This window comes from Macaca fascicularis, chromosome 2 (assembly GCF_037993035.2).
Source record: "Macaca fascicularis isolate 582-1 chromosome 2, T2T-MFA8v1.1".
Classification (NCBI taxonomy): Eukaryota; Metazoa; Chordata; class Mammalia; order Primates; family Cercopithecidae; genus Macaca; species Macaca fascicularis.
Window position 1 is genome coordinate 116,108,054 of NC_088376.1, and position 20,668 is coordinate 116,128,721.

Sequence of the window (20,668 nt, forward strand, 5' to 3'; positions counted from 1 at the left end):
TCCACAGTTGCTAAGTATGACCACTTTGCAGCCCTGCTTCCTTAGCAATTACTGATTAGTACCAGGATATCGAGCACCTCCTCTTTGCCAGATACCAAGATGACTAAATTGCAGTTCTGAAATTATCCTCACTGTACCAAAATATGACAAAAGTATTTAAAATCATTTATTTATCCTTATATTATCTTATAGGCTGGAATGGTAGCTCTTCCAGAGTTCAAATATGATTACATTTTCATCAATTAAATGCTTTATTTATGGGAGCCAGTAACATGAGCACATGTTGAAACAGTATGTCTTTGTTATGATTAAATCAGGAGCTATTTCATTCACCAACATAAGCACTGTCAAAAATTCCTATGGCCTAGTGATGATGTAGTAGCCATCCTAAAGTATTATAAAAAGATAAAAGGAAAAGACCATGTTCAGTTATGAAAAGACTTGAAACTATTCTGTAATTTCATGGTTGCTGTTTCTCAGTTTTCTCATGTCCACACATGAGAAACTTCATTTCAATAGAACAAATGCTTGTTAACCATTTATCAAGAAAAAAGATTGAGTACCTACTATGTATGTCCCTGGCACTTTTTATGTATTGTATGCTAAATAGGCACACACAACACTGTCTGACACATGGTAAGCTTAATATTTAAGTGTTTATTATTTTTTAATGATCTCTTATTTAATCCTAGCTATTCTGCTTAACTCATACAATGAAAACTCCATTTTACAGATGAGGAAAAGTTAACATGTCAGTTCCTATACAGTCATGCATCGCTTAATAATGAGGATATATTCTGAGAAATTTGTTGTTTGGCAATTTTGTCATTACTCAAACATCATAGGGTGTACTACACGAACCTAGATGGTGTGGCCTACTACACAACTAGGCTATACGGTATAGCCTACTGCCCCTAGGCTACAAACCTGTAGACAAATGTAACACAATGGTATTTGTGTACCTAAACATATTTAAACATAGAAAAGGTATAGTCAAAATATGTCATAAAAGATAGAAAATGAGGCCAGGCGCGGTGGCTCACGCCTGTAATCTCAGTACTTTGGGAGGCCAAGGTGGGCAGATCACTTGAGGTGAGGAGTTCGAGACCAGCCTGGCTGACATGGTGAAACCCTGTCTCTACTAAAAATACAAAAATTAGCTGGGTGTGGTGGCGGGTGCCTGTATTCCCAGCTACTCAGGAGGCTGAGGCAGGAGAATTGCTTGAACCTGGGAGGTGGAGGGTGCAGTGAGCCGAGATCATGCCACTACACTCCAGCCTGGGCGACAGAGTGAGACTCCGTCTCAGGGAAAAAAATGAAAGATAAAAAATGGAACACTTATATAGGGCACTTATCATGAATGGAGCTTGCAGGACTGGGAAGTTGTTCTGGGTGAGTCAGTGAGTGGTGAATGAATGTGAACGCCTGGGATATTACTGTACACTACTGTAGACTTTCTAAACACTGTACATGTAGGCTACACTAAACTTGTTTTAAGAATACTTTTCTTCCTTCAATAATAAATTAACCTTAGCTTACTGTAACTTTATAAACTTTTTGAGTTAAAATTTTTTTGACTTTTTTGTAATAAACCATAGCTTAAAATACAAACACTGTATAGCTATACAAAAATATTTTTTCGGTCCACATCCTGTCCCACTGGAAGACCTTCGGGAGCAATAACATGCATGGAGCTGCCATCTCCTTGGTAACAATGCCTCCTTCTGGAATACCTCCTGAACGACCTGTCTGAGGCTGGCTTAAGGTTAATTTTTTTAATAAGTAAAAGGCATATACTCTAAAATAATGATTAAAAAGTACAGTAAACACATAAACCACAAACACAGTCATTTATTATCATGCTCAAGTATTATGTAACGAACATAACTATATGTGTGATGCTTTTATACAACTGCCAGTGCAGTAGGTTTATTTACACCAGCACCACAACAAACATGAGTAATGTATCTCACTATGACTTTAGGATGGCTACTACATCATCACTAGGCTATAGGAATTTTTCAGCTCCATTATAATTGTATGGGACCACCGTCATATATACAGTACACCACTGACTGAAACACCATCATGCCATGCATGACCGTAGATAGGAAGCAGCAGGGGCAGCATTTGAAAACTCATCTGATTCCAGAGCCTGAGCTCCTTAGTCTTTCTGGGCCCTGGACTTTCCTTCCCTGGAGCTCAGAGAATACAAGGATAATTGTGAGGTATGTCTTATACCATAGAGTGATGGACCTAGATGATCTATGCTCAAGTCGTTTTATTCATTCATTCATTTAACTTCTAAGTTCCATACTGTTCTACTTAAAATGGTGAGTAACCAAGAGTCTGGATGGCACCTACACAGATGCTGCCATCTATAAGCTTCTAAAATCTTATTCTAGTAGGGCCCTAAAACAGATTAATTCATATGAAAGGATAAAAGCTAAAACCAAAACTCTAAATTAATGAACACCTTACTAGTATATACACTAAGAAACTACTTTCTTCACAGCATTGTACAAAGTTAAACCCAGTCTAGATTCAATTCTCTCCAATTCTGTAATGGTCACTACTAGTAGCCTAACAAGTCATTTTCTCTACCTCTTCCTCTTTGCCACTAAATCCCTCATTTGTTCGGGTAACAAAGTTTCATATACTGGATTGTGCCCAATCTCATGCCTCTTTGTTAGGTAACTGTATTCTGAGTCTTCCTTGTGGCCATGTGACCCAGTCCTGGCTAAAGAGAAGAGAAAGTATGCTGAGGAGCTTGTAGGAAATGTATGTTCATTCCTAAGAGAGGCAACATAGTTTCAAAAATGTCTTGAGTTTGTGTAATATCAACAATGTTCATCTGACAGTGGTAATTCTCACTACTCAGGTCAGCAAACACATCACATTAAAATGTTTTCAGCCTATATATTCTACTTCTCTCAGAGTCCATGGCTATTATGTGTCAGGTCCTGTTCTAGGCACCAGTGTAGAATAAGGAACAAATCAGACTAAAATCTCTGCTCCGGAAGCATAGCTGGTACTCAATAAATACTTGTTTAAATAATTACTTGTAAATTCAAATGATTAATAAACTAAAACTTTGATAGAATAAACCACTAATTAGTTCTAAAATAGGTAAGTTTAACTTAAACTCATATTCAGATAATTTTATATACTGAACCTCTGAGACCAAATGATATAGCTAAAAATGTATCTTTTTGACACCAGAAAATATTGAATGTAAAAGGTATTGGCAGGCAATCATACTTACTACAAGAAAACTAGGCCAGGCGCGGTGGCTCGCGCCTGTAATCCCAGCACTTTGGGAGGCCGAGGTGGGCGGATCATGAGGTCAGGAGATCGAGACCATCCTGACTAACATGGTGAAACCCCGTCTCTACTACAAAAATACAAAAAATTAGCTGGGTGTGGTGGCGGGCGCCTGTAGTTCCAGCTACTCGGGAGGCTGAGGCCAGAGAGTGGCATGAACCCAGGAGGCGGAGCTTGCAGTGAGCCAAGATCATGCCACTGCACTCCAGCCTGGGCGACAGAGCGAGACTCTGTCTCAAAAAAAAAAAAAAAAAGAAATGAAAACTAAATAATTTCTGATTTTCCAACAAAAAACATACGTATGCAAATTGAAAGAAAGTGTTCCTTTAGTATTAATTTTGCTATACCTCTAAGGGATATGTCTGAAGGGTACACTAAGTACACAGAAGTACTCAATGAAGATTTAAATCAAATTTCAGAATGTGATTTCTGGCAAAAAAAAAAAAAAAAACTTATGAAAGGAAAAAGGGAAAGTGGAGCTAGGAAACAAAATAATGAACATTTTGAATTATTCATGAATTTTGATGTCTTTCCCCTTCCTAATCTCTTTCCAATTACCATGATCAAGAACTGCCATATGACTAATTTTGACATTTGGTAGGGTAGCTTAAAGCTCTCTGGCACTTCATCAAATTTACATTAAGCAACAAGGAGTCTGGCAATGGGGCAGTTTAATCCTTACAGAGATAGCCGAGAGACCAGTCAGGGACACTAACGTAATTTAACTCTAAGAGCTCAGCTACAGACAGAACAAAGCAGAAACCTGAAATAAAGGCCTCCAAATGTTTTTGAGGTTCTTAGCTCTAGGTTAAGGAACTGACCACAAACCAAAGAGACGTGATTCTAATCAGGCCTAGACAGTTACTTGTCTTTACCCCACAAATAGCCATCTCTGTGCTCATCTCAGTATAGCCAGTCCCACAAAAAGGAAGACAACTGGGAGAGGAGAAGAGGAGGAGGAAAGATTTGAAAGCTCCCTGATGGCCACAATGGAAGATCAGAAAGACAGGTCAATTAAAGATATCAAGTGCACATATATGTGCCAGGAAAAGACAGCTTCCGACAGGACCAAAGAAACCTCCATTTGACAGTCTTCACTTTTTCCCCCACTAAATTCCTTGTTGCCTCAGATGTGATATTATGTCTACAAATTCCCTGGCACATGAACTGTTGAGAAACAACTAGAAGCAACATAAAAGCCAATTACATTACATTAAAAGCAGATTATTCTCCTGAGGAGGTTGAAAAATCAACTGAAGCTGAATACTGAGTATAACTAAACTTGTTCTACCCAAAGCTTGGCATAGTTAGTACCTCAAAAAAGATCACTCACCAGAAGAGGTGCTTAAGATGAGACTTTGCACTTCTGTCTTCATCAGTTGGGCAAAATATTTCTCTGAAAAGTGAACAACAAAACTCACATGCTGGGGAATGACCACTAGTGAGATAACAGACTAACCACAAAAAATGAGATTCAGCTTAAGTTGCACAGTCTACCATTTACCAGTTCAGTTTCCTTGTCTGTTACATAGGGAATATGATGAAGGGTTGTTGTGAACACTACTTTAGAGGCTACTGAACCTAGGCTACAACTTACCAACATACAAAATGTTTAAGTGGTTTACTTAGACCTCAAAACAGGAGAAAATCAAGACATATGAACGATAACACCATATCAAAAGTAACAGGGCAGTCCTGGCAAGGAAGCATATGGTCTTGGCAGCCAGACTGCTGGGTGTGAGTCCCAAGTACCCAGCGTGCTTGCTGTGTAGTAATCAGCTGATTAGTGAAGTAATCAGTTTATGCCTCAGTGTCCTCATCTGTAAAATGCAAATGCTAACAACAGTACCTATCTCACAAAGTTACCTTGATTATTCAATTAATGTACTTAAAAGTTTATTGCATAGCAAGCCCTCAACTATTACTGCTGTAATAAGCCTCTTACTAGAATGAATGTTTACTGTTTCAAAGATGATTCCCAACCCATAAGGAAGTGAAATGCCTTCTTTTTTTTTTTCTCAACAAATACCCTTCTAACCTCTCCTAGCAAACTTATACCGTACACATTTTTAAATTAAAACACATTTCCTTATTAACTCTTTAATGGAATGGAGTAACATTGAATTAAGAGAGCAGCCAAAAGGTAATAAACAGCCATCATCAAAAATGTCAGAATCATCACGAAAGCATAAAAAACAAAGTCTTTCCCCAAGGGAGTAAGAGGCTCTGCCTCAAACCAGAAGAGGGCTGAGGGGAAGTTATAGTGGTTAACTTAGAGAGACCCTTGGGAGGTCCAATCACTCACCAAACTTTATATAAACTCATGATTATAAGGCAGGATGCTCTGGGGATTTTGCTGCTTTGTATTGTTACATTAAACATACAAGCATTTTTAAAAGCTCTATGTTGGAATTTTAAGATGCCTAGACTATAGATACATATGCTGTACAATTAATTCACTGGAATGTTTTTAAGTTTAAGATCCTACAAGAACTAGATCATCAGTTATAAATACTGAGAACTTTTGGATAGGCTACCACCCCTCAAAAATCACTACAGGCAACCATACAGGTCAGTACCTCAAGAACACCTCAAGAACCTGTCCCTCAAGAATCTGTCCCTCAAGAATCTGTCCCTCAAGAATGCCTCCCAACTCCAGGGTAATGCTGCTGCAAGGGCATCCTTGGGGAAACACCATGGTGAATGTCTGCTGCAAAACCCTGAGCCAATACCTAAGAGGCGTGCTGAACATTTAACAACAATGATACAACGAACAAGTATTAGTTATTCAGAAAAAGTATAAATTATTTAGAACACAAAACAACTAACTCTTCAGGAGCTTTTAAAATAAGTGCTTCCAAAAAAGGAGTAAATCTCTGGTCACTACTAGAGATGTACTACATAACACATTAAATCTGTAAAATAATTTGGCACAAAAAGTTAAATAGACACGAGGAAAAAACCAGCCTAGGTTATGATAATTAATTCGGAATCTAAACAGACTCATATGCAAGATGTAAAACCAAAACCCTAACTGGCAGAATAGCAGTCTACTTACTTACCTGTTATTTCCAAAGAGCAGCAGGACACTTGGCAGCCTTCTATTTGGTTAGTATTAGACCCTAGTCACAACTCAATAGTTGCTTTTATAGACTTCAGTACCCCCACATCTTTCAATCTAACATACGTAAACATTCTCTGAAAGCCAAAAGTATCTATGTTAAATATATAGAAATTTTCAGTTAAATCTCTATACCTGTCAAACAGAAAGATTCCTCTTCCGGATTTCTTTTCTCCACTTTTCTATTCTTTCCTTAAAAATTATTCGGTTTCTTTCCTACCACTAAATTATTATTTTGTGAACTTAAATGCAATATTACAAAGGTGGCCAGTTTTCTAAGATTAGGACTTACCAACTCCACTTTACAGTGCTTAGTACAAAATTATTGGTATAATTTTCAATCCTTAATAATACTATGCTACTAATGGTCATGTTTTCATGTGTTATAAGCAACATGCCTTCCGGGAATCTGAGGCACGAGAATGATGTGAACCCGGGAGGCAGAGCTTGCAGTGAGCCGAGATCGCGCCACTGCACTCCAGCCTGGCTGACAGAGCCAGACTCCATCTCAAAAAAAAAAAAAAGAAAGGAAAGAAAGAAAAGAAAGGAAAGAAAGGACAGAAAGGACAGAAAGGACAGAAAGGAAAGAAAGGAAGAAAGAAAGAAAGAAAGAAAGAAAGAAAGAAAGAAAGAAAGAAAGAAAGAAAGAAAGAAAGAAAAAAAGAAAGAAACGTGCCTTCCATAAAACTCTTCCTATTCCTACTAATGTTCATGTTTTATAAGAAAAAAATAAGGCCAGGTGTGGTGGCGGCTCACACCTGTAATCCCAACACTTTGGGAGGCTGTAGCGGGCAGATCATGAGGTCAAGAGATTGAGAACCTGGCTAACACGGTGAAACTCTGTCTCTACTAAAAATACAAAAATTAGCTGGGCATGGTGGCGCACGCCTGTAGTCCCAGCTACTTGGGAGGCCGGGAGAATTGCTTGAACCCGGGAGGCAGAGGGTACAGTAAGCCGAGATTGCGCCACTGTACTCCAGCCTAGCGACAGAGCTAGACTCCATCTCAAAAAAAAAAAAAAAAAGAAAAGAAAAAAATAGTGTTTACATAATGTATAACTTATTTCAGTCTTGGACAAAACTATCATTGAAACAGACAGGTGCCTGAAGTCATCCAAACAGACTGACAAGAATTTAAAAGTTCATTATTTGCAAATTAACAATGCAAAAGGTAGGCTTGAGGCAGAAAATTGGTTACTAATGTCTCCTTCAAAGGGAAAAAATTTCCAGCACCATCTATTAAAACTGTTTGGATATATTCCAAAGGCTAGTTGTCTTTGAGAATTTTTCTTGGGAGGGGTTGTTATTTTAATTGTTGTATTTAAACTGTTCAAAAAATAAATGGGCTTAGTTGGTCAAAACACAACCACTCACTCAGGAAAAACATCATCATAAAGGTAAAAATAACTCAAAGCATACACCTGAAGTCATTAAAAGGTTTTTCCTCAGTTTTGTCTTATAGGATGTGAGATAAATGCAGTATTATTCTCTATTAAAGTATAAAAGACAACTCGACTCAGTTGATAAACTCACATTAAATTCCTCCAAAATGGTATTTTGAAGAGTATCACAGGCTCAGCCACATCAAGTTTGGAATTTTGTGACACAGAGTCAGATGACAGGACACTCAGCCCTTCCTGACTTGGAAACCAAAACCAAATGCTTAAAGAGACTTAATGTCAAATCTAACTATCCAATGTCTTAAGTTTACTTCAAATTCACCTCAAAGCAATCTTTAAAGAAAAAAAATCAATAAGCCATTCAAACACCAGAAGACTACTTTTCTCGGAATCTTTAACAAAATGTCAAACAAATTCAGATTGTTGGACAGCTAAACTTCAAAGAGCCACCTTAATATTTGAAAATGTCAAGAAAGAGCTGAGCAAGAAAGAAAGGAAAGGGAGGGAGAGAAGAAGGAAAGAAGGATGGATGGAAAGAAGGAAGGAAGGAAAAGTTTTCTCAACTTTAACAAATACTATTATCAAAACTAAGAAGTTTTGGCCTTGGGAATTCAGACATTATGCATAAAGCAAGGAAATAAACCTAATGAACAGATATTACTACTATGGGGTGATGCCAACCTTGCAATTTTAGAGAGATATTAATGAAGTGGGGTGAAGTATAAAGAGAATAATTTTTTCACTTCAAATGATGAGTAATGAAGTTCAACATATAAACATTTTTTGTTTGTTCATTTTTTCCCAAATAACTACTTTACACCCACGTTACTGTCTCATTTGCAAACGTCTGCATAGTATCTTCAGCAACTACCTAGCACTGCACTTTTACATACATTAAGCCAGCTGCCTGGATGATTTTTTTAAATCGCTCTTTGTTTCACTGAATAACTGAGGCTGGTGCTGGTGACTCTAAAAGTTACAAAAAACTTCAGTAAGTAACACCCAGTCCAACAGTCCTCAACAGTTCTGTGGTACACACCATTACCATGTGCCAACATTTCCACAAATAACAACAGCTCTCCATTACCCTATAGTGCTTCTCTAGAGAATTCTTCCCTACCTGCGGTGGTTTGAATGTTGTGGCTACCCAAAATTCAAATGTTGAAACTTTTTTTTTTTTTTTTTTTTTGAGATGGAGTTTCGCTCATGTTGCATAGGCTGGAGTGCAGTGGCACAATCTCAGCTCACTGCAACCTCCACCTCCTGGGTTCAAGCAATTATCGTGCCTCAGCCTCCCGAGTAGCTAGGACTACAGGCACGTGCCACCACGCCTGGCTAATTTTTGTATTTTTAGTAGAGATGGGGTTTCACCACGTTGGCCAGGCTGGTCTTGAACTCCTGACCTCAGGTGATCCACCCACTTCGGCCTACCAAAGTACTGTGATTACAGGCACGAGTCACCTCACCCAGCCTGCACGTTGAAACTTAATTCCTAATATGACAGTATTAAGGTGTGGGGCCTTTCAGGAAGTGACTGGATCAATGCCATTACAAGAAGCTTCTGAGAGCTGCCTGCCCCTTCTTGCTCTCACATTCCCTTCTGCCTTCCACCACGTGAGGATGCACCATCAATGAGGAATGACACCTTCCCAGACACTAAATCTGCCAGCACCTTGATTTTGGATTTCTCAGACTCCAGAATAGTGAGAAAATAAGTTTCTATTATTCACAAGTTACTGAGTCTCAGGTGTTCTGTCATAGCAGCACAAATGACTAACACATCACCCATCCCCAAGGAGGAGGTTGTCCGTTTCTGTGTTCCAACACCATCAATGACAAAAAACTCCCCACGACTACCTTCTAGGATAATCTATTCCACTTCTAAGCAGCTCCGCCACAAAGTCTGTCTTTAACCTGCTGCCAAGTCCCTATGGCTTCTAACCATTGCTGTTGCCCACTGAGAACAAGTCTGCGCTCATTCACTCACACAAAGCCCTTTATATAGCTGAGAGAACTAACGTTCATCAACTGTTCTTCCTAAACAGGTCCTGAGTTGCTTCACCTTCCTAGTCTCTCCTCTAAAATACATTCCAGTTTATCTGTAGTCCAAAACAGAATACAAAAGAATAAAGTATTGTTTATAACACAAAGGATACGTGTTTGAAGATGGATGCCTTTATTTTACACTATGTGATTATTACACATTGTATGTCTGTATCAAAACATCTCACATACCCCATAAATATATACACCTCTATGTAGCCACAAAAATTAAAATAAAGTTTTTTTAAAAAATAATAAATTAAAATGTTAAAGTGATTTTGATTTCTGCTTTATATTGTGTATTTCTGTGACTAGGCAAACCAGGTCATGGGTAAATCTGCTCAGTTAATTAGACTTTGATATTGAGATCTTGGTAATCAGTCTTAATGGAACAAAAAATTCTCCTTCCTCAGTATGTTTCCTTAAACTAACCAATCATTTTATAAAAGCAGATCATCTTTCAGAAGGAAAAACTAAGGGAAATCATAGGTGGGTTAGCACACTCCACAATGTAAAGGAAACAATAAATATATATTCCCATGGAGAATTCCATTCTCTCCCTTCAAAACTACCACAGCATTTTGTGGGACCCTCTAGAAGAGCATTTCACCTAGAGTGATTCAGGCCTACCTGCTCCTCAGGGTCTGGGCCCCACCTTCATCTTTCTCTGTGATTTTACACTGTGCCTGACAGTGGTGAGCTTGCAAATTCTGTCTGAATGAAACTGATCAGGAGTAGTTCTGGCAGCTAGTTAGATAGAATTGGAGTCTCAACACTCATTATTTATCATACTCATCCTTTAATTTAAAAGGGGGCCAAGAAAACTAAATTATTTAAAGATTTCCCAATTTCTGAAAATATAATGCTATATCAGGTTTTTTTAAAATAGCTCAAAAAATAGTACATAGAGTGGGTAAAAAGGGTAGGAAAATTTTTTTTCTATGCAAAAGCCTTAACATTTATAAATTTCAACCAAAACCCCATAAACAACATGTAGTTTTTGCACTGTGTAGTCCATATGCTAAACGGACATGTTTAGTTACACGTTTCTTGAGTAGTACTTTTTATTTATAGCAAAGCTATTCCATCTTATACATTATATTACACGTAAAAGTCCATTTTAAACCAAATTACTTCAAAATTTGACCTATTTTACATCTAGCACAGACTACCTGTTCTGCTATACTGTTTAAATGCCTGCTATATTCGCAGCAGTTACTTTATAAAACACATAATCCTTATGTGCTGGCAGTAAATTTCTATACCTTTAAGGGATAATTCTAGGCTAATCAATTAGTGTATCAACCTTCCCTATCCCAGACCCCACTCATTCACTTAGCCCTGACCATGCTAAGCATCTGCTACATGTAACTCCCAGTAGGAGGTACAACTATGTAGAAAACACTACAAAGTTACTGTGACAGTATTTAAAACAGATACACTGACAGCCAAAAAAAGGGGGGGAAAATCCCATACAAAAATTCTGAAAACAGAGTTAACAAGATACAAAAGAAAAATAATAACAGTAAAATAGCAAGAGCTCAGTATAATTTATGTCAATTTTTTAACTTTTCTTACTTATACTGAAGATCAAGGAAAGAACAGAAAATCCTTTTATAACAATACAACAGTGTGAGAGATAGAAGCACCATAAGTCAAAGCTAAAAAACAAAAAATAAAAAAAACGCAACCAATTATTATACACTCATTACAAAATACTACACCGGGAAAAGGTCAAAACTGTAATTTGCTCTTAGAAAGCAGTAATTCAGGATATGTACAGTCTAGGCCTGTAAAGCACATCTTTATAATACAAGTAGAACACTTTCAGACAGTTTCCAATAGAACGGTTTCTTCGTAAGCCATTACTGCAGAGGAAAACAACAGCAGACAAATCCTCAACCTGCTAGTAAGTTCAAACTGCTTACCAATTAAACTGGGAAATAATGCATTAGAAAAAATACCTACTTGTTAACAAAGTCATTGCATTTGTAACTAAAGAGATCACACACAACTGTGCCATCTGGTCACAAAACAGAAGATAAGGGCAAGTTTCTTTTTATAAAACTATTCCAGCTAATAAATGATGAAGGAATGACAGAATCTCTATTAAATTACTGATCTAGGTGTTGACCATCAAAAACAGACACTTACATGAATCATAAGAGACAACCTAAAACATTATGTGCCTCCTAATGGAAGAACACACCACCAACTATTAAACTATCTTTCAAAAAAAAAAATCAAACTTGAATCTGATTGAGCTTCTAAACACCACAGAGAAGTTAGAGGAACATGTTTGTTTGTTTGTTTATTGAGACGGAGTCTCGCTTTGTGGCCCAGGCTGGAGTGCAGTGGGGCCATCTTGGCTCACCACGATCTCTGCCTCCTGGATTCAAGCAATTCTCCAGCCTCAGCCTCCCAAGTAGCTGGGATTACAGGCATGCACCAGCACGCCCAACTAATTTTTATATTTTTACTAGAGATGGGGTTTCACTATGTTGGCTGGGATGGTCTCAAACTCCTGACCTAAGGTGATCTGCCCACCTTGGCCTCCCAAATTGCTAGGATTACAGGCATGAGTCACCGTGCTGGCCTAGAGGAACATGTTAAACACCACAATGGTGAGCCAATCAGCAAAATCAAACTCTGGAAAAGCTGTAAGACAAACTACCTGGTTTTATCAAATAAATTGGAAAGAAAAAAAGAGCAAGAAATTGAGAAGGACACTATAGGTTAAAAGAAATTTAAAATGAAATTTTAAAAACAATTTGAAAAAAATCTATTCACTGTAGCAGAAGGAAGGAAGGAAGAAAAAAAAAAAAAGGAAACAAAGGAAAAGAAAAGCCTGTACACTGATACACTGAAACTGGAAAATATGGCTTAGTTAACTAAAAAAAAACCTAAATAAATGGAGAGGCATACCATATTCACGGACTAGAAGATTCAAAGATGCCAAAGGTAATTCAATGGAAATGGAAAAAGGATAGTATTTTCAATAAATTGTACAGAAACAACTGGATACCCACATGGACAAAAATGAACCTCAACCTTACCTCACACCATACATAAAAACTCAAAATGGACCATAAACCTAAATGTAAGAGCCAATATTTTTTAATATCCAGAAAAAGAAAATAGAAAATCTTTCTGAGCTTGGACTGGCAAATAATTTTTATTTTTATTTTGAGGCAGGGTCTTGCTCTGTAGCCAAGGTTGGAATGCAGTGGCACGATCACTGCTCACTGCAGCCTTGACCTCCAGGGCTCAAACAATCCTCCCATCTCAGCCTACTGAGTAGCTAGGACTACAGGCATATGCCACCATGCCTTGCTAATTTTGCGTATGTTTTGTAGAGAAGTGGTCTCACTATGCTGCCAGGCTGGTCTCAAACTCCTGAACTCAAGTGATCCTTCTGCCTCAGCCTCCCAAAGTCCTGGGATTACAAGTGTGAGCTACTGTACCCAGCATGGCAAGTAACTTTAAAACATGACACCAGAAAAAGCACAAACAATAAATTGGGACTGTATCAAAGTTTAAAACGTTTGCTCTTCAGGCCAGGTGCAGTGGCTCACGCCTATAATCCTAGCACTTTGGGAGGCTGAGGTGGAAGGATCACCTCAGGTCAGGAGTTTGAGACCAGCCTGGCCAACATGGCGAAACCCCATCTCTACTAAAAATACAAAACTTAGCCAGGCACAGTGGTACGTGCCTGTAGTCCCAGTTACTCAGGAGGCTGAGGCAGGACAATCACTTAAACCTGGGAGGCGGAGGTTGCGGTAAGCCAAGATCGCGCCACTACAGTCTAGCCTCGGCAACAGAGTGAGACTCTGTCTCAAAAAAAAAAAAAACAAAACTTTCGCTCTTCAAAGACACAATGAAGAAAAAAGACAAGCCAGAGGCTTAAAAAGAGAATTTTTTGCAAACATATGCCTAATACGGATTTGTATCAAAAAGCTCTTAAAAATAAATAATCCAATTTTTTTGTTTGTTCGTTTGTTTTTTGTTTTTGTTTTTTTGAGACAGGGTCTTGCTCTGGTCACTAGGCTGCAGTGCAGTAGCACCATTTTGGCTCACTGCAGCCTCAATTTCCTGGGTTCAAGCAATCCTCCTGCCTCAGACCTGCCAAGTAGCTGGGACTAGAGGCGCACGCCACCACACCCAGCTAATTTTTGTATTCTTTTTAGTAGAGACAGAGTTTCACCTGTTACTCAGGCTGGTCTCAAGTTCCTGAGCTCAAGCGATCTGCCCGCCTCAGCCTCCCAAAGTGCTAGGATTACAGGCATGAGCCACCACACCCGTATAACAATCCAATTTTTTTTAATGAGCAAAAGATTTGAATAGGTACTGCAGCAAAGAAAATATATGAATGGCAAATAAGCACATGAAAAGATAATTAGTCACTAGGGAAATACAAATTAAAACCACAATGAAGTATCATCAGACACCAACTAAAATGGCTAAAAGACGAACAATACGAAGTTTAATAAGGATGTAGAAGCGAGTCTTCATACAATGCTCGCGCAAACGTAAAAATGGTACAGACACTTTGAAAATGGTTCGGCAATTTCTTAAAAAGCTAACCATAGGCCAGGCGCGGTGGCTCACTCCTGTAATCCCAGCACTCTGGGAGGCCGAGACAGGCGGATCACCAGGTCAGGAGATCGAGACCATCGTGGCTAATACAGTGAAACCCCTTCTCTACTAAAAATACAAAAAATTGGCCGGGCATAGTGGCGGGCGCCTGTAGTCCCAGCTACTTGGGAGGCTGAGGCAGGAGAATGGCGGGAACCCGGGAGGTGGAGTTTGCAGTGAGCCGAGATCGCGCCACCGCACTCCAGCCTGGGCGACTGAGCAGGACTCTATCTCAAAAAAAAAAAAAACCACACACACACACACACAAAAATTAGCTGGGAGTGATGGCGGACGCGATGGCGGGTGCCTATAGTCCCCGCTACTTGGGAGGCTGAGGCAGGAAAATGGCGGGAACCCGGGAGGCGGAGCTTGCAGTGAGCCCAGATCGCGCCACCGCACTCCAGCCCGGGTGACTGAGCAAGACTCTATCTCACAAAAAAAACAAAATAAAACAAAACAAAAAAACACAAAAATTAGCTGGGCGTGATGGCAGGCGCCTGTAGTCCCAGCTACTTGGGAAGCTGAGGCAGGAGAATGGCTGGAACCCGGGAGGCGGAGCTTGCAGTGAGCCGATATCACGCCACCGCACTCCAGCCTGGGTGACTAAGCAAGACTCTATCTCAAAAAAAAAAAAAAAAAAAAAAAAACCACACACACACAAAGTAGCTGGGCGTCATGGCGGGCGCCTGTAGTCCCCGCTACTTGGGAGGCTGAGGCAGGAAAATGGCGGGAACCTGGGAGGCGGAGCTTGCAGTGAGCCGAGATCGCGCCACTGCACTCCCGCCTGGGCGACTGAGCAAGACTTCGTTTCAAAAAAAAAAAAAGCTAAACAGACTTATCATACAACCGAGCAATTCCACTCTTGGGGATCACCAAAAAGAAATGAAAACAGCCACATAAAGACTTTAACACAAGTGTTCACTGCTAAGAACTAGAAATAACCCAAATGTCCATAAACTGGTGAATGGATAAACAAAATGTTTTACCCATCTATACAATGGAATTATTCTCCCAGCACTTTGGGAGGCCGAGGCGGGCAGATCACAAGGTCACGAAATCGATACCATCCAGGCTAACACTGTGAAACCCTGTCTGTACTAAAAACACAAAAAAATGAGCCTGGCACGGTGGCGGGCGCCTTTAGTCCCAGCTACTCGGCAGGCTGAGGCAGGAGAATGGCGTGAACCCGGGAGGCGGTGCTTACAGTGAGCCGAGATCACGCCACTGCACTCCAGACTGGGCGACAGAGCCAGACGCCATCTCAAAAAAGGGGGGGGGGGGGATTATTCTCAGCAATAAAAACAAACTACTGATACATGCAATAACAAGGATGAATCTCAAAAACTTCACGCTATATGAAACATGCCAGACACAAAAGACTACATATTGGATGATTCTATTTGTGTGAAATTTCTAGAAAAGGCAAAATGGTACAGAAAATACATGAGTGGTTTCCCGGAATCGAGATGCATTGTCTGTAAATGACCACATTTTGGGGGTGATAAAATGTCCTAAAACTAAATGGTGATGATGGTTGCATAACTCTATACAATTACTAAAATTCATCAAGCAGGTCACTTACGACATAAAATATGTTTCAATAAAACATTTTTTTAAAAAAAGGTATCAACAACGTGTTGGTCATTTGGATCCTATAAACAATATTTTTAAAATTTATTCTTGTTATTGTAAAATACACATAAAATTTACCATTCTAATCACCTTAAATGTATAGTTCTGTGGCATTAACGACATTCACAATGTTGTACGAGAAAATTTTTTAAATTATACCATGTGTAACAATGGGAACTGAGCTCTGCATAAATTCCAGTGTTCATAAGAAAAAATGTATATCAGGCCGGGCATGGTGGCTCACGCCTGTAATCCCAGCACTTTGAGGCGGGCGGATCACGAGGTCAGGAAATCGAGACCATCCTGGCTAACATGGAGAAACCCCGTCTCTACTAAAAACACAAAAAATTAGCCGGGCGTGGTGGCGGGCGCCATTAGTCCCAGCTACTCGGGAGGCTGAGGCAGGAGAATGGCGTGAACCCAGGAGGCGAAGCTTGCAGTGAGCCACTGCACTCTGGCCTGGGCGACAGAGGAAGACTCTGTCTCACAAAAGAAAAGAAAAGAAAAAGTGTAGATCAATAATATTATTTTGCTAACGCCTTGGAGAGAGTAAAGGTTGGGTGCAGCTTCAAGCTGAGGGCCACCCACCATGCCCCCATCGTGGTGGTTCCCCCAGGTGCTGAAGGGCCCAGCCATAGCTCTCGCTCTCGCAGGGTCCCTCTAGTGTCTCTACTGTTTCCTACCTAGGAGTGGCTGCAGCCATGGCTAAGAAAGCGCCAGCGCCCACCCACCTGGACCGAGGGACTGGTTCTGCTCGTACTACACTGGTTCTGCTCCTCGTCATCTCGGCGGTTCAGGCAGAACCCCAACGAGCTTGTGATCTGGGTCCTGTGGGCGTATGAACAAGGGGCCAGCCCTGTCCCTCAACCCTGGGGAGCTGGTCCACAACGTCTTCCGCTACCACTGCAAGGGCCTGTAGGGCGATGGCTGTGCAGCGCTGCTCACCTGGCTACTGATGGCCTGGCACCCGCGGCGCTGCCCTGCTGGCCATCGACCACCATGGAGGGAGCAGTCAGCTGGCGCGCGCAAGCTGGATACTAAACTGGCTCTACCATGAGCCGCCCTCGGCCCCTCCACCTCCTCTTACCCCTTGTCTTCCATGCGTAAGCCAGGGACGCCAGAGGACGTGCTCTTCGCCCAGGGCCTGTGCCGGCGTCTACTGATCAAGGGCCCAGTACAAAGGCCGTCATGGAGATCCAGATCTTCGCCAACAGCGGCCTGCTCTGGTTCCAGGGCCAGCCAGGCCGCGCAAGGACCTCACGACTGGCTGCTGGGGCAGGGCGTTCCCGGGATGAAGATGAATAAGCAGACCACCAAAGGCTTCTGGAACCCTACATGAGGGAGGCCAAGCGCAGCCGTGGACACCGGCCTGCAGGCTGGGAAAGGAGCCAGCGCCCCACCTCCTCTGACCAGGCCTGCGGGGAGGAGCCACCCACGCGCCACAGCAAGTCCTGGGCCTGGCCCTGCATTCCAGGGTGGGGCAGGGAGGCTGGATTCTGGGAGAACTGCTTCCGGGTTACACTGGGAAAGTCATGGAGTTCCGGACATCGCAGGGGGGGCAAAAATCCTTGGTCAGTGCTCTCTTGGTGTATCCCTCCAGCTTCCAGAGGGGAAGCCACACCCTGATGCTATGCTCAAGGGCTCCAGAATACAGGAGTTCGTGTCCTTGCCCCCAACCACTGCTGTGGGTGTCACTGGCCAAAGATCATGAGGGGAGTGGGCCACATCAGTGGCCACTTGCCATGACTCCCTGAGGAGGGTGAGCCCCAACTCATCCTGTGCCATGTTATGTTTCCACCCAGGCAGCAGGGTAGGAGGCACAGTGAGTGCCCACCCCTCTGCCTAATGGGACCCCAAGCTCTACAGACCAAGCAGGGGGACCCCATGACCCATGGCATGAAAGCATCTTGGAAGTTTTTACTTTTTTTTTTTTTGGAGACAGTGTCTCGCTCTGTCACCTAGGCTGGAGTGCAGTGGCACAATCTCGGCTCACAGCAACCTCCGCCTCCCGGGTTCAAGTGATTCTCCTGCCTCAGCCTCACGAGGAGCTGGGACTACAGACATGTGCCACCAATGCCCGGCTAATTTTTGTATTTTTAGTAGAGACGGGGTTTCACCATGTTAGCTAGGATGGTCTCAATCTCCTGACCTCATGATCCGCCTGCCTCAGCCTCCCAAAGTGCTGGGATTACAGGTGTGAGCCACCGTGCCCAGCCTACTCTTAAATTTTTTTAGGTTTTTATTTACTCACTGCTTTAAGCATCATACATGACACTTTGGTTTTATTCCTCCCTTTGTAATGTTTTTTCTCTTAAGCCACTTTTTTTTGCAATGCCTTCCTCTTTGAAAACATTAAAAAAATAGTATTTTGTTTATATTTCAACAACAAAGAGTACTTAATGTTTGGCATACTAAAATATTTACCAATAAAACAACCTGATATTTGGATTTTTTTTAAGTTTTAAAAGTGTGATCACTGTATTATGATCACACAATTACATGAGGAAAATGTCTTATTCTTAGAGATGTACGGTAAACTATTAAGAGTACTGGGTCATAATGTCTGCAATAGAGCCTCAAATGTTTCAGACAGGACTATATACATACATATATATGCCTATATATACATATATTACACATATACACATATATAAAAGACAGAAGGCAAACAGTGATTCTAGGTGAAAGACTAAAAGTGAGAACTCAGCAAAAACGTAAATTAGTACAGGTTTGTTGGAAAGCAGTATGACGACATCTCAAAAACAGAAGAAATTTACAAAAACTAAAACATGCACAATGCATGCTCTTTGACCCAACACCCCTTCTAAAAATTTATCTTTAAAAAACTCACACAAGACCACAAAGCAAAAAAGGGTATTAATTACAACATGTTTTTTAATGGTTTAATACTCAAATGTCTACTAATAGGTGGTTAGATGCTTAAAATGAAAAAAATAATATGAAAAGAAGAAATGGGTGTGGGTACAGATGAAACAGCATTGGCTTTGAGTTTATTATAGAAGCAATCTTTGAATAATGGTTATTTGGATGTTCATCTCACTGTTTAGTCTACTTTTATATATGTTTGACACTCTCCCTAACAAGTCAAAAACAAAAAAAAAAACCACACAAAATTCCAAGGGCACAATTCTTTGCAAGCGGTCATCAACCCCTTTTCTTTCCCAAATTAGTAACATCAACATGGGAGGGAAGGTTCTACACTACATAAACAAGTACATATAAATATTAAAGTTCTTTCTGCCTGGGCAACATAGTGAGACCCTGTGTCTTAAAAAAAGATTTTCTTTTAGTTAGCTAGGTGTAGTGGTTCACACCTGTAGTCCTAGCTACTAGAGAGACTGAGACAGAAGGAATACTTGAGCCCAGAGGTTCAAGGCTGCAGTGAGCCATGATCGTGTGTCACTTTAGCTTGCATGATAGAGTGAGACTCCCAACTCTTCAAAAAAAAGAAAAAGTTCCATCACTCTTAATTGTTCTTACATCCTCAGGTCATCCCCGAACAGAAGAGTTTTGCTTTCAAGTATCTTGAATCCAGTAGTAAGTAGATGGCAGCTCACATTTACTGTGCTCTCACCAGCAAACAGCTCTTCATTTCTAATACAGGAACCACACTACTCTAGCTAAGGAAAGAAACAAGTGTAGAAAAAGCCAGGCACGGTGGCCATGCCTGTAAATTTTAGCACTTTAGAAGGCCAAAGCAGGACCACTTGAGTCCAGGAGTTTGAGACCAGCCTGGGAAACATATGGAGATGGGAGATCCCATCTCTACCAAAAAAAAAAAAAATTGTAAAAAATTTGCCAGGCATGGTGGTTCATGACTGTGGTCACGACTACCTGGGGAGGCTGAGGCTGGAGGATCATGTAAGCCCAGGAAGTCAAGGCTGCAGTGAGCACTGATGCTGCCACTGCATCCCAGCCTGGGCAACAGAGGAAGACCCTGTCTCACACACACACACACACCCCCACACACACACCCCCCCCCACACACACACACACACGCACACAAATGAAAGAAAAGATTATTGCCCGTTTTAAATTTTGTTTTCTATGGAGTTGTTCAGCTTTTCCTATTAAAAGTTCAAATATGTGTACTACATATTGTGTCATTTCTGAATTATATCAAAAGCAAGAGAGCTTAGAAATCACCCAGCCCAGCTGGGCACGATGGCTCACACCTGTAATCCCAGTACTTTGGGAGGCCAAGGCGGGTGGATCACGAGGTCAGGAGATCGAGACCATCCTGGCTAACATGGTGAAATCCCATCTCTACTAAAAATACAAAAAATTAGCCAGGCATGGTGGTGGGCGCCTGTAATCCCAGCTATCGGGAGGCTGAGGCAGGAGAATGGCGTGAACCTGGGAGGCAGAGTTTGCAGTGAGCCGAGATCGCGCCACTGCACTCCAGCCTGGGCGACAGAGTGAGACTTCGTCTCAACAAAAAAAAAAAAAAAAAAAAAAAAAGAAATCACCCAGCCCAGTATCTTGAATTAACA

General features: G+C 41.1%; 1 protein-coding gene across 7 annotated transcripts in view; it reads right to left on the reverse strand.

Moving 5' to 3' along the window:
• SFMBT1 (Scm like with four mbt domains 1) overlaps positions 1 to 20,668 on the reverse strand; it is a 153,955-nt gene that overhangs the window by 86,805 nt on the left and 46,482 nt on the right. For 2 of the 7 annotated variants that reach the window (XM_074032472.1, XM_045386065.3), the window contains exon 2: positions 4,658 to 4,720. The exons of the other annotated variants lie outside the window; for them this stretch is intronic. The gene's annotated coding sequence lies outside the window, so the exon portion shown is untranslated. The remainder of the gene's footprint in view (positions 1 to 4,657; positions 4,721 to 20,668) is intronic. 7 annotated transcript variants of the gene reach the window in all.